The 14,148-nt window shown below is 45.8% G+C and overlaps 1 protein-coding gene across 1 annotated transcript in view; it reads left to right on the top strand.

Moving 5' to 3' along the window:
- The first annotated feature begins 4,709 nt into the window (after nucleotides 1–4,709).
- LOC114767330 (cadherin-18-like) overlaps nucleotides 4,710–14,148 on the top strand; it is a 194,266-nt gene continuing 184,827 nt past the window's right edge. The window contains exon 1 of the mRNA XM_028959042.1: nucleotides 4,710–5,007. The gene's annotated coding sequence lies outside the window, so the exon portion shown is untranslated. The remainder of the gene's footprint in view (nucleotides 5,008–14,148) is intronic.

The raw sequence follows: 14,148 nt of genomic DNA on the forward strand, positions 1-14,148 counted from the left end.
CTGGACGAGAAGGCTGGCGGCGATTGAAGGCCGAGATGAGGTCCGGGTCCAAGATGAACTGGGAGGGAACCCAGGAACGTTCCTCAGGGCCGTAGTCATCCCAGTCCACGATATAGTGGAAGCCCCGGCCACGAGGACGAGAGTCCAGGATACGGCGGACGGTGAAGGCGGGACCACCATCGATGATCCGAGGATCAGGCGGAGGGGCTGAGGGTGGAACGAGTGGGGAGGAGACATACGGCTTGAGCTGGGAGATGTGGAAAACGGGGTGGACCTTGAGAGACAAGGGGAGGCGCAGCCAATAGGCAACCGGGTTGATTTGAGCGGTCACGGGGTAGGGACCGACGAAGCGAGGCGTCAGCTTTTTGGAATCGGTGTGCAGATGAAGGTGACGAGTGGAGAGCCAAACTCGGTTGCCGGGCTGGAAGGAGCATCCTGGATGGTGCCGACGTCGGTGCTGACGGATGTAGTTGGAGGTGGCTCGAGTGATGGCAGTCTGGTCCTTGATCCAGGCTGAGCGGCACCGCCGAACCAGGTCCTGTGCCGCCGGAACATCGACCTCTGCTTCCTGGTGAGCAAAGAGGGGCGGCGAGTAGCCGAAACAGACCTCAAAGGGAGACAAGCCCGTAGCAGAGGAAGAGTGCAGGTTGTGGGATAGCTCGGCCCAGAGCAGGAACCGAGGTCGGGGCTGCGAGGACACAAAGCAGCACAGGAAGCTGCCGAGTTGCTGATTGGCCCACTCAGCCTGACCATTGGACTGGGGATGGTATCCAGAAGAGAGACTGCGGGTGGCACCGATCAGACGGCAGAAGGCTTTCCAGAATCCGACGACGAATTGGGGCCCCCTGTCCGAGACAACATCCGTCGGAAACCCATGCAGCTGGACCACGTGCTCCAGAAGTAACTCCGCGGTGGTTTTGGCGGAGGGGAGTCCGGACAAAGCCACCAGGTGCACTGCCTTTGGAGAACCGGTCCACGATGGTATGGATGGTGTCCTTCCCATCCACGGGAGGGAGACCGGTGACAAAGTCCAATCCCACATGTGACCACGGGCGCCGGGGAACCGGGAGAGGACGCAGATCACCAACCGGAGGAGAGGGAGAAGGAGGGAACATAAAGACAACCAGGTGGCGTCTCCGGAGGAGCCGGCTCCCCAGGCAGCGCACGCCGGATGGAGTCCTCCAGAGGCCAACGAAGAGGCGCGACGATCCACTCGGCAGGTATGATGGGGTCCGGATCCGGATCCGAGACAGAAGAAGAAAATTGTCGGGAGAGGGCGTCTGCCTTAGTGTTCTTGGATCCGAGACGGTAGGCCAGCTGGAAATCGAAAGATTCGAAAAACAAAGCCCAACGAGCCTGGCAGGGGTTGAGTCTCCCCAAGAGAGTTTGGCTGCAAGGGTTCGGAACTCTCTCCGTGGCAGACGGAGAAAGACCCCTGACGCAGATGGAGAAGCTGGGAATCCGGAGCCCTCTCGCCGCTGGCTGGGACGAAAGTCTTCCGGAGTTCCTCGGAGAAGAGAAAATAATAATTACAGATGGGTGATTTGGCGTCGTATAGGGCCGCCACCCACTCCTGTGCACGCCCAGACAGGAGAGATGTTAAGAGAGCCACCTTGGCACGAGACGTCTCATAATGGGAGGGGTAGCACTCGAAAATCATATCCAAGGTGGCTAATAACCTGTCCGGGCGGCTGTCCACCCCGTTCCACTTATCTGGCAGAGCGATGCGAGGACCGGCGGTGGCGCCAGAGAGCTGGCGCTGTAACACTGTCATGGAGGTGGAGAGCTGCAAAATGGAGTCCTTGAGAGTATTAATGGTGGTGGCTTGCGTATCAATAATACCACGTAAATATGTGACTTCCGCCTTCATGCGCTCAAACTCCGCTGGGTCGACTATGGGCTCAGACATCCTGTCAGGCGTGTAAACACACAGAAAATCGCGAGGGAATGGATACGCCCTTGTAGCGTACGGGATTGACCCAAACGCAGAGGAGCAGGTGCCGGGACTTCCTGTTTATATCCTGTCCTAACCAATCCTCGCTCTTCCTCGCAGTCACCTGACTCGCTCACCTGACACTCTGCCTGTCACATCTGCGGGCTGACAGGGAAGGAAAAACAGAAACGGAACATATGGGATAAAGGGATTTATTATTAACACAACAAAAAGAAAAACCGGCATGAGGGCCAAAACCAAGGCCAGGAACTCTAAAAGACTCCACTCGAATGTTGCAGCCATGGTCTGCTGGCTGCACTCTGGTTTTATGGGAGTCCTAATCCAACAACAACAACATTTATTTCTTATATAGCCCAAAATCACATACAGTATGTCTCAATGGGCTTTGACAGGCCCTACAGCTGACACCCCCCACACTTGACCCTTCTGCACACAAGGAAAAACTCTAGAAGAGAAAAAAAAAGAAAGGAAGAAACCTTGGGAAGGAGTTATACAGAGAGGGACCCTCTTCCAGGGTAGAGTGAGCCTGCAAATGGTGTCAGTGCAGGGCTGGTGATGATTTGTACAATATAATAATAAGTCCTACAGTTGTAGGGTTGGAGAAGTCCAGAATGTAGTCCAGTGTCAATCCATTAAGCCCAATTGGTGCCAGGTGCAGTGGATCCCTAATCAGGTGCATGGGCACCATGGCCCTGGGGCTTCACACTGCCCTGTCCTATGTAGTAAATAAAGCGTTCATACTGTGGCTTTTTACTCTATTTGATATGTTGGATATATCTGGATGGAAGAGATAGCATGATAGACAAAGAGTAGAAAAAAGTAAAGTAACCCCATAATTATCTCAAATGTATGAAGGTATAAAGAGATATAAATCCTAGAATGACATTGCGAGAGAACAAAATATTGCGAAATACCAATGAAAGACAATGTGATCATTGTGCAATAGTTTTGTATTGATATTTAAAAAATATTGCTTCAGTTTAGCATAAGTCTTTAATGCAAATGTGACTGCTGAGAAGTAGAAAGAGTGTATAGGCTCTATAATGTGCGTGGGGAATGAGAGGCAGGCATGTGGTGGTATGACTGCTGACTTGACACCAAACTGGGTGACATGGAAGAGGAGGAGAGCGTGACACCAATGCATTTACTACAAAATGTGTGAAAAAATAGATCTTTTTTTACTGAAACAACTGCAGAGAAAATCATCTTTAATTAAGTAGAAAACGGAATTCAGGAAAATCTCTTATTTTGGGATCACCTGACTTTTTACAGAATAAAGCTTTCTGATGTTAAAAGCTGCCCAGCCTTTGAAAGCTTAATAAATAAATAAGATATATATATAATAAAAAAAATCAATGACCGTCCGTTCCAGCATACTGTACTTAACGCATGCTTCAAAGACAAGCATCCCCAATTAATGAAGGAAACATTGACTCTGCACTGTGCGGAGGAGCATCTCACCACAACAGAACTCGTTTGCAATGCTCAACTTGGTTCCTCCTACAGGGAGCGCCTGGGGACTCGCTCTCATTAAAACACACACACTGCACTAGACTCATGCATTCAAGGGTGTGTGTGTGTGTGTGTGTGTGTGTTTGTGTGTGTGTGTGTGTTAATGGAATTGCTAATGCTCCCAATAAGAGGTCAGGGCCTATTCGGCACAGAGATTTTGCTAAATTTTAAAGGTTCTCTGACTTTCGTATCTCGCTTCAAAAATATATGTGAACGCAAAAGCACCTTTTCTGAGCACAAATCAAAGGATTTTTGTTTTAATTTTTACAGCATGAATCATATATTGTGTTCTCATGTCGGGACAGGGTGACCAGTGTTGGCTGTGGGAGCAACATGTTGGGATGTGATCGAACTCACAGTCGCTGTAAACAGCATCGTTTTCAGCACAGCAGAAAAAGGTTGTGACAGGCTTACACCAATTATTTCCCAGTTGAGCAAGATACCATTAGCTCCGGTTATGCTAGATTGATTGTGCAATCAAGGAACAAGCATGTGATTGTACACGTGTGCATGTACGTGTGTGTGTGTGTGTGTGTGCTTGTACCTGCAGGTGTGCGTAAATGGAACACAATGTATATTATTCATTGTTTTGCTTGTGTTTCAATGCAGAAAAAAAATCCGTTTAAGTGTTGATCAGGGAGAATGCATGGCTTTTGTGCATGTAGATGCATGAACAATGTATGCGTATGCCTTTGAAATTCATGTATACATATGTTTGTGTCAGTATGATTGGAAGGTTGCAGGCCCGAACCCGCCAACTGTCAAGGTGCGGCTGAGGTCCCATTGTGCAAGGTACCAACCCCACACCCTGCTCATGGCTGCCCACCGCTCACTAAGGGTGACAGGTTAAATTCAGGAGACACTTTATTTTTATTATTTTGAGCTTGCTCTGCATCAGAATGACAAAAACAATCTCTTTTACGTGTATGGAGGTGTGTATGCATATAGAAATATGGAGCTTTTTGTGTGTGTATAGTCATGTATGTCCATGGACGTGTGTGTGTGTGGGTGTGTTTGCATGCAGGTGTGTCTGAATGTGAATAAATGTTAATATGCATGAGTTTTAATCATGTAGAAGTATAGAAAGTGTGTGTGTGTGTGTGCAGACAGATATATGTATGAATAAGACTATCAATTCAATTGTGTTTGTTTTGTCTATGCTGTGTATGTGTGTGAGTTGATACAGCGCCTCTGTTTTCCTCGCCATCACCCCTCCTCTCGTCTTCCTTGTGCATATTTCCTCTCTCTCCTGTACGGCGCGTTCTCCTCACTTCTTCCCTCTCCCTCCCACTCCCATGACAGTCCAGTAGCAGTCCTGGAGTGGCGCGGCGATCCTCGCCGGGGATGATGCACGTCCAGCCGTATGCTCAGTGAGAGCGCTGCAGAAGCGACTTTCTCCACACATTCATTATTTAGCTGCCCCCTTCTCCGACTCCTCCTCTCCAGCGCTCAATCTACAGCAGACGCCCCGGCTCGGAGCAGAGGGAGCCCGAGGGGCAGCGGTGCCCGACTACAGCCCATCCTCTTAGACCTGAGTTGAGGTAAGAGCTGAGCGGATCTTTCCTTCTCACCAGGAAATTGGAAAGTTAGGACCAAAAAAGAGCGCGAAGGCAGAATCGGAATGAAGATTGTGTGTGTGTGCGTGTGTGTTTCTTCTTAAACTCAGGTTCCGTGGCGGATGAAGTGATGCTGCACAGTGTAAGTTGTCTGAACCCATTCAGTAGAAGTGCTGGGGTGTGCACACACGTGCATGTTGTGCAGCAGGACACTCTGGTACCTTTACACATAGAGATGTGTGCAGTGTATGTGGTGTGTGTTTATGGAGGATCACAAGTACATGGACAGGTGATGGATATTGTAAGCCAGAACTGTAGAAATGCAAATTCGTTTGCTTTCTATTTTCCTCACATGACCAGGTAGTGATTGTTTCTTGATCTGTGTGTGCATTGCAGGAGTTTGGGAATTACTGTTTTTCATCCCATCCACAAAATGTAGAATTAAACCCCCAAAAGTGTGTGTATGTGTGTGTGTGTGTGTGTGTGTGTGTGTGTAGTTTTGTAGTGTGTTTGCACTGAGTAGCAGCAGAATGCATCATGTTGTTAATGGATGCTGATTGTGTGTATGCAGGTAACCAAGTCAGCAACTCTTGCCCAACACGCCATGCTAATCCGAGGCCACAGGGTGGAGAGCCGTGTGTGTGTGTTATGTTCCTTTTTTAAATTCATAGAGTAAAGTCTCACTGAGATATGCAGAACACACACAACTGAAATGATTAGAGTTGGAGAAAGCCCGTTGTCGTCCTCATTCCCAGTCAGCGCACTTTCTTGGAGTTTTTAGTCTTGGACTTTAAAGTGTCTGTGGATGCCTGTGTGTTAGAATCAGAACTGATTAAAAGCCGCGGTCTCTGGAACTACGTATCCAGCTGATAGCTGCTCCCACGTCACAGAGCGGCAAAGTCTGACTTTGTCACGACTCCCGCATTCCCCTCCCACAATTTTCACGCTGGAGTTTCATCATGCTGATTAACACTGTTCCCAATCAGGCACTCCTCCACTTTTACATCCAATTTTCACATTCTGTCTCTGTGTCTCTGCCTTCACTATGTCATGCGTTATTTTTTCTTGGCTTAACTTGGTTTATGATGATGGTGGGGCAGTGGTGGCCTAGAAGTTAAGGAAGCGGCCCCGTAATCAGGAGCTTTCCGGTTCAAATCCCGAGCTGTCAAGGTGCTACTGAGGTGCCACTGAGCAAAGCACCGTCCCCACATACTGCTCCCCGGGCGCCTGTCATGGCTGCCCACTGCTCACTCAGGGTGATGGGTTAAACGCAGAGGACAAATTTCACTGTGTGCACTGTGTGCTGTGCTGCTGTGTATTACATGTGACATTCACTTCACTTTAATTAATTAATTTAAGGTTATGATGCTGAGTCTGAGAGGATGGGGCTAATATGTAAAATGGAAGCACCACCGGACATCAAAACGCTGGCTATTTTAAGGCCTAATTGGACCTACTTTAATTACATAGGGCAGTGGTGGCCTAGCGGTTAAGGAAGTGGCCCTGTTGTCAGAAGGTTGCCAGTTCGAATCCCGATCTGCCAAGGTGCCACTGAGGTGCCACTGAGCAAAGCACCCTTCTCACACACTGCTCCTCGGGCGCCTGTCATGGCTGCCCACTGCTCACTCAGGGTGATGGGTTAAATGCACTGTGTGCACCGTGTGCTGTGCTGCTGTGTATCACATGTGACAATCACTTCACTTCACTTTTTTTTTTTTTTTTTTTAAACTGATGTGTTGGTGGCAGCATTGTTGGCTACTTTGGCCTTTGGTCTCATAAAATGAGCTTTATCAAGTTTAGCCACTAGCAGGCAGGATAGAGCAACACACCAGAAATACACTGTATAAAATGAATATTAATTTGACATATAAAGTGACAAACAACGGTGCAGAAATATGGCACACAAAAATGGTGCTGATGCAATAATGGAAAGTATGTCAATGTCAGATAATTGGTGCTTCTTATTGTCATCATTGGTGCCCTCGTTGGTGTATTGCTGATGTGTTAAATAAGGGGAGGGTACCCAACCTGAGCTCATGTGGAACCTGTAACAGCCTGCACGTCTGTGATTTCTTTTAATTGTGTTACATGCCACACTCCATTTGTATTTTAAGCGCTGGATAATCATCAAATAAAATGAAACAAAGCAATTGTTTGTGTTCAATTTTTATCAATGCTGTTCGTTAAAGGATGTTCTTGACTGGGGCTAAATGTCTCAGGAAATAAAAAAAAAAAAAAGCCTAAACAAGATTCCGCTTGGGATTCGAGACACGGTCAAAAATGCAGCACCACAGACTCGCTAAAAAGGAATCAAGCAAGTCAGTGTGATGTGGGTGATTCCTACGGAACGTTTACCTGCCTGGCTATGGTCTGTTGGGACAATCTTATCCGAATAATCTTGTCACGCTGCACATTCAGACGCGAATACACAATATGAAAAAATGGTCTGGTGATGGACACTCACAGCGGACAGCTGCACTTGAACTTCCCTTGTCTTTGGGTTATGAGAATTTTGCTGTTAACCTGTTCAGAGAATTGCAGCCCATATTCTTGTACCCAGGGTGTGTCCAGACAGCAGGCTGTCTGTGTTGACATGTGACCTATGGATAACACTTGAGATGAGCGAGTGTTTCAATTCAGCAGAAACACAGTTCCTACCTCAACAAAACACTGCAGGATTCACGTTTTATTGATGACTTTTGTCCTGATTCATTTTCTCAATTCCTTCCAAGAGGCCATGACAATGCACATAAGATGTGCCATGTTGTCAACATAAAATCTAACTCTCAAACATCAGTTGATATAATTGGCTGTAAACTTTGAAGACATTTGATTGGCTACCTTTAAAAAAAATGATGTGTGCAGTCAGGGAAGTTTCAAAATTCACAAACAAATATCTCCATAGTTAAGGAGACAGTCCCTCTGGAGCAATTTAGGATTAAATATCTTACTCAGGGACACAATAGTGGTAGCTGGGGCCAGCCATTTATCGGATCATCAAAAAATTCAAGGAGAATGCTTCAGGATGGCCAAAAAAGTCCAGCAAGTGCCTGGACTGTCTCCTACAGATGTTTCAGCTGTGGGGTCGGCGTGCCACCAGTGTAAAACTTGCTCAGGAATGGCCGCAGGCAGCTGCGAGTGCATCCACATGCACATTCAGTTGAAGGCTTTTGCAGGATGACCTGGTATCAAGAAGGGCATCACAGATGTCACTTCTCGCCAAGACAAATGTGGACAGACTGATATTCTGCAAAAAAAATACAGGGATTGGACTGCTTAGGACTAGGGTAAAGTCATTTTCTTTGATGATGCCCCTTTCTGATGGGGAGCATCTGGATAAATTATACGGTTGTGTGGAGAAAAGGTGAGCGCTACCATCAGTCCTGTCTTGAGCCAACAGTAAAGCATCTTGAGACTATTGATATGTGAGGCTGCTTCTCATCAAAGGGAGTGGGTTCACTCACAATTTTGCCTAAGAACACAGCCATGAATAAAGAATGGTACAAAAACATCTTCCAACAGCAACCTCTCCCAACCATCCAAGAAATGTTTGGTGAAGAACAATGCCTTTTCCAGCATGATGGAGCACCGTACCATACATTTTAGGGAAGAGAACATTGAAATTTTTGGTCAATGGCCAGGAAACTCCCTAATTGAGAACTTGGTAAACCTCAAGGTGGGTGGACAAACCCCCCCCCACAAATTCTGACAAACTAAGCACTGATTATGAAGGAATGCGTTGCCATCAGTCAGGATTTGGCCCAGAAGTTGATTGACATCATGCCAGGGCAAAATGCAGAGGTCTTGAAAAAAGGGTCAACACTGCAAATATTGATGTCACGTCCGCGGGCTGATGGAGGAAGGAAGCGCAGAAACGAGACATACTGGGAACAATGATTTATTAATAACAACACAAAGGAAAATGGCATGAGGGCCAAAACAAAGGGAACAAACAACATAAACCCGCAGGCGTGTGGCGAATGCCAGGAACGGAAAACAAACATAAACTATGTAACAGATTCCATTGGAGCGTCTCAGCAGGCTGCACTCTGATTTTATGGGAGTACCAATTGAAACTTAGAAATTGCTTGAAATTATACTTTAATGCAGCACAGAAACAACTGACAAAGGATCTAAAAACAAACTTTGTGAAAACCAGTATTTTTGTAATTCTCAAAACTTTTGGCCACAACTGCAGAGGATTTATCATTTAATTTAATTTACTCTGCAAAATTTACATTTACATTTACAGAATTTATCAGATGCTCTTATACAGAGCGACTTAGAATCAGTAGTTACAGGGACAGTCCCCCCTGGAGCAATTTAGGGTTAAATGTCTTGCTCAAGGACACAATGGTAGTAAGTGGGATTGAACCTGGGTCTTCTGGTTCATAGGCGATTACCCATTAGTGTTACCCACTAGGCTACTACCACCCTAGGATCATAAGTCTCCTACTTCTGATTACTGCAAATGTTAAATGAAATAAGTACTGGCACTTAGTAGCGAAATGGGTAACTCACACGCCTATGAACCAGAAGACCATAAAATTTTAGGTTCAAACCCCATTTACTACCATGGTGTCCCTGGGCAAGACACTTAACCCTGAGTGTCTCCAGAAGGACTGTTCCTGTTACTACCGATTGAAAGTCGCACTGGATAACGGTTTCTGATAATTGTCTGATAAAATGTACAATAGTGGCTTTGATAAGGCTTTGATTCAGGTTCTGGATCCAACAGATGTATTCACATACGGAGCATGCACAACTAAAATGGTGGAAAGTGTCCATGTTTGTATTGTTTAAGGGAAGTATAGGGTGTACGATCCTGTCTCTGTAGGTCTGCAAAGCAATTAAAGACTCAGCTTCCCCCACACCTTCACCACAACACACACACACACACACACACACACACACTAATGCCCTGGTGTGGTCTGCATAGTGGTCTAATGGAGTTTGGGTTTTTGCCAATAATGGAATATTTCATTTGAAAAGTCATTTTTGTCACGGCAGGTGCAGAAGGTATTCCTGTAACCCACCCCCCTCAAAATCTCTCTCTCCTTTTTTTCTCACACCTCTTTTTTTTCTCTGAAGCGGTTTCATTAGCTTCACAGACAGCACGGCATTAGGGAGATCATTTTCACAGTGTGCCAAGGAGCTCTGACGATGAAGGTTTCTGCATGGATGAACTCGCCTTTTTTTCCTTTGCTTTCTTCATTTTGTATTTTTTTTTTTGCACTTCACTGCAGGTTTTGTGGGAGGTTACCCACGTTCTTTTCTCCACAAAGTGATTCTATTTATGTTTTTGAATGCAGGTTTACCTCTATCCTGAAGTGGCGCTGTTTTATAATTTCTAATTTCTCTCATTTTTATCTAAACACTGCGTAATCAAACACTCTTTTATACCCATTTGTCATTCACTGGTGTTTCTAACAAACTTTGAAGTGAAGTATTTCTTGCATGATTTCATAATTTTACACTAAGAATTTTCTACAGTAGCGATCAGGACGTTCATGAACAATTTGTCTTTTGATTATATGAACATTGTTTTAATTTTAGTCTAGTTCTGTTTTAATGAATTTACACCTCAGCTGTCTTTCAATAGGTTGTTGCTTGAACATAAATCTAATTTATGAGCAGATGTACCATGCCCGACCATAAGAAATAATTAAGCATATGGCTCCAAGCTACTGGGATCTTCTGTAAATTTGATTGGGCTGATAAATATTTCATTGCTTTCGGCTGACCTGAGATTTCCGTTAAAACAGAAACTGTCAACACGAGTTCATAAGACTTTGTGAGATTTACAGTTGGAGGTGTAATAGCTTCCTCTGAGTTAATGTTGTGTAAAGAGCCGATAAATCTTGGCGGAGGCGCTCAGTGCCGCCCTACCCAACGTTCGCCATGACAGATAGCCCTCCCCAGGGCTGTGTTTCAGTGCGTGTTGAACTTTACAATGGCGTTTCCTGTGTGGGGAATCTAAATGATGTTGTACTTCTGGGAACGGGCCTTTTCAGTTTTAGAGGAAGACCTTTACCTGTCTACTGTGGCTGCAGAGGCCATCGTTTACGAGGACTGGATAGATGAATGCAACCTTGTTCCCTAGGCCAGTGCCTGGTCCACCACAACACAGATCTGAAGAGCAGATGCTAGATGGTTTTAGGGTTCATGAAGAATTGTGTTATTGCTTTATAACCTTTTTGTTACCATTAGAACCATATCAGAGGCATTTTTGAACACCCAGTGCTCCTTGAATAACTGTAATACAGGGTGGAGAGGAGGGGTTATGACAAATTGTCACAATGAAGCATTAAAAAATGTCATCTTGTAATGAGTCCGGAGGTCTTTTAAACTCGACTACAAGCATCTAATTATGTCTGCTCTGCCGACCTCACCGGACACAATTCTTCAACCCTGCATACGACTGCTAGAGCGAGCACATTTTGTGTAATTACACCATCTACAGTGGCGTTGCTCTCCAAATGAAGTCCTGTCACCTTGAATAGCAGAGTACACTCCGCTCTGCGTTCTCACCGTCTCTGGCCCCGACCTGCTCCATCTTCGCCAATGGGAAAGAGAGCGCTGGCAGTATGATTAATGATAACGATTACCTGCTGGGAGAATGGGCTTTTATGGCCCAGCTCTTCCACTTTTATCACTTAAACCTCAGGCCCGCAGCACTCGACCCCGCGATGCAGGCGGCCTCCTTGGGCACTGGAGGTCTCAACAACCTGCCCTGGATGGGGGAGAAGGCTGGCTACTGATGGTGGAGGATTTTCACATGATCAGGGGAAATGAGAGGATGGTGGCCTTGGTGGATTTCTAGGAATCAGCAATATTTTGTAACGTTCACCTATGGTTCATGTGTATCTCTTTGTAGGGGGGAGTCTAATGACTGCATAGCCGCTCACTACACTTATACACTGAAACCCTGATGCAAATTTTCCCATCAAAATGACATTTAGGTTTGACCAGATGCTACCCAAAGTGTGGGTCTTGTGTGGAAATTGCTACTACAGTTGACATTTTTTCTTATTGCGCATGAATGTCAAAATAAACATGGGCACACCCATCACTCTTTAAAATGTATGCTACAGGCATACATCAGAATCTCTGATTCAGAATCTCTGATTCACTGGCCGCATGCAAGGCACACCCGAAATCTCCCTTATATCAATCTTTGGACATTTCCTAGAGCTTGCATTTTTATTTTCCAAGTCCTTGTTTTTTTGTTTTTGCAGTTGTTTTTTTACTCATTTGTCATTATTGATTTCCTTTTGCACTTTTGAGAATTCCAAGCTCATATGTAAATTGCTTGAATGTCCAAATCAATAACAGATGCAGATAATAATGCATGTTTCTGCTTGAAATTGCTCTTGTACTATTGTGTATTTTGCACTTTCTGACCTGCAAATTTAAATGAACCATAAAACATATTGCCTCATTAGATGAAAATTCCAAATGTAATGTGCAATACATTTGACTAATAGCAATTTTTAAGAAAGCTGTAGACAATGCTATGTTAATAATGATTCTGTCGTTCATTAGGTAAGTTGGGACATTTGTGGTGAAATTGCTGAAACTTGAGGCATACAGAGGCATTGTATGGTAGTAGCCTAGTGGGTGAGACACTCTCCTATGAGACCACAGTGAGATCACAGTTTTAAAACCGCACCTACTACCATTGTGTGCCTGAGCAAGATTATTTCCAGGGAGACTGTACCTTTAAATACTATCCAGTCACTTGTTACTTTAGTTACTGTGTGTTAATTATTTCTTTATTAGTGTGAGTTTTGATATTTAACTACATTTGTGTTGTTTTGTGCCACTGAGCAAGATACCATCCCCACACACTGCTAATGACTACTCACTAATTGTAATTGGTTAAAAGCAGAGAACACATTTCAATTGTCACGTCCATGCGGGCATGACGCGGCGGGTGAACGGAGAGCAGGACGAAGAGTGACGAGAAGACGTGGAATGAAGGACGCTTTCACCTGACATCACGGAACAGGGGTTTAATGGTGAATCACAGGACAGGGGAGACATCCGAGACGTAGACACTGGTGAACACGGAACATAACTTTAAAGACCTGACAGCGAACAGAAACGAACAGGGCAGCTTTATACAATTAACACAGGTGAAAACGATTAGGGAACATTTTACATGACAACAATTAAACTCCCATTTAACAACAAGTAACCCACATTTCGGACCGGATCCTGACAGAATCCCCCCTCCTATGGCACGACGCCTGGCGGGCCAGACGAAGCAGTCCATGAAGGAGGGAGGAAAGTCCAAAACACAGTCTTAAATGGTCTGATTGGACAGGAGGAATCGAACGGAATCGATTCGAGTGAACCAGGATAGAAAAGATGAGCAGAGATGAATGATTAATGAATGAATGAATGAATGGTCCGGTATTCCAGATGGACTAGCGGCGGATGTCCAGCGCAGACGGCTTCGGGCCAGTTTGGTATCGGCACCTCGTCCGCCGTATGCATGCGTCCGCCGCTCCCAGTCAGTCTCCGGCTCGCCCCGCTGAATGGCCGCTCCTCACCTTCAACGCCGCCAGACACGGGACTGAGAGGCAGGGGTCGGGACCCTGCTGAACATGAAGCCATGGAAGGCCAGGGACAAGGAAGCTGGCGGCGTCCTCCCGGCGAGTCACAGCTCCTCCGATCTCAGCGGGGCTGCGTCAGGTGGCGTCCAAATGTTGGTCAGGTCTTTCTGTCACGTCCATGTGGGCATGACGCGGCGGGTGATCGGAGAGCAGGACGAGGAGTGACTAGGAATGACGAGGAATGAAGGACGCTTTCACCTGACATCACGGAACAGGGGTTTAATGGTGAATCACAGGACAGGGGAAACATCCGAGACGTAGACACTGGTGAACACGGAACATAACTTTAAAGACCTGACAGAAACGGATCCCGGACCGGAGTAACCCCCATTTCGGACCGGATCGTGACATCAATGTGTCCACTGTCTGCAGTGTTTCACAATGACAATAAATGCACTTTCACTTTTTTTTTCTTACTGAACACACTGATCTGGTGGTGAAGTTCTGTGTCATTTGAGATGCAAATTAATTAGGATAAAAATTTGCTTTGAGGGTGCTTATCTTA

This window comes from Denticeps clupeoides, chromosome 2 (genome assembly GCF_900700375.1).
Source record: "Denticeps clupeoides chromosome 2, fDenClu1.1, whole genome shotgun sequence".
In the NCBI taxonomy this organism is placed as follows: domain Eukaryota; kingdom Metazoa; phylum Chordata; class Actinopteri; order Clupeiformes; family Denticipitidae; genus Denticeps; species Denticeps clupeoides.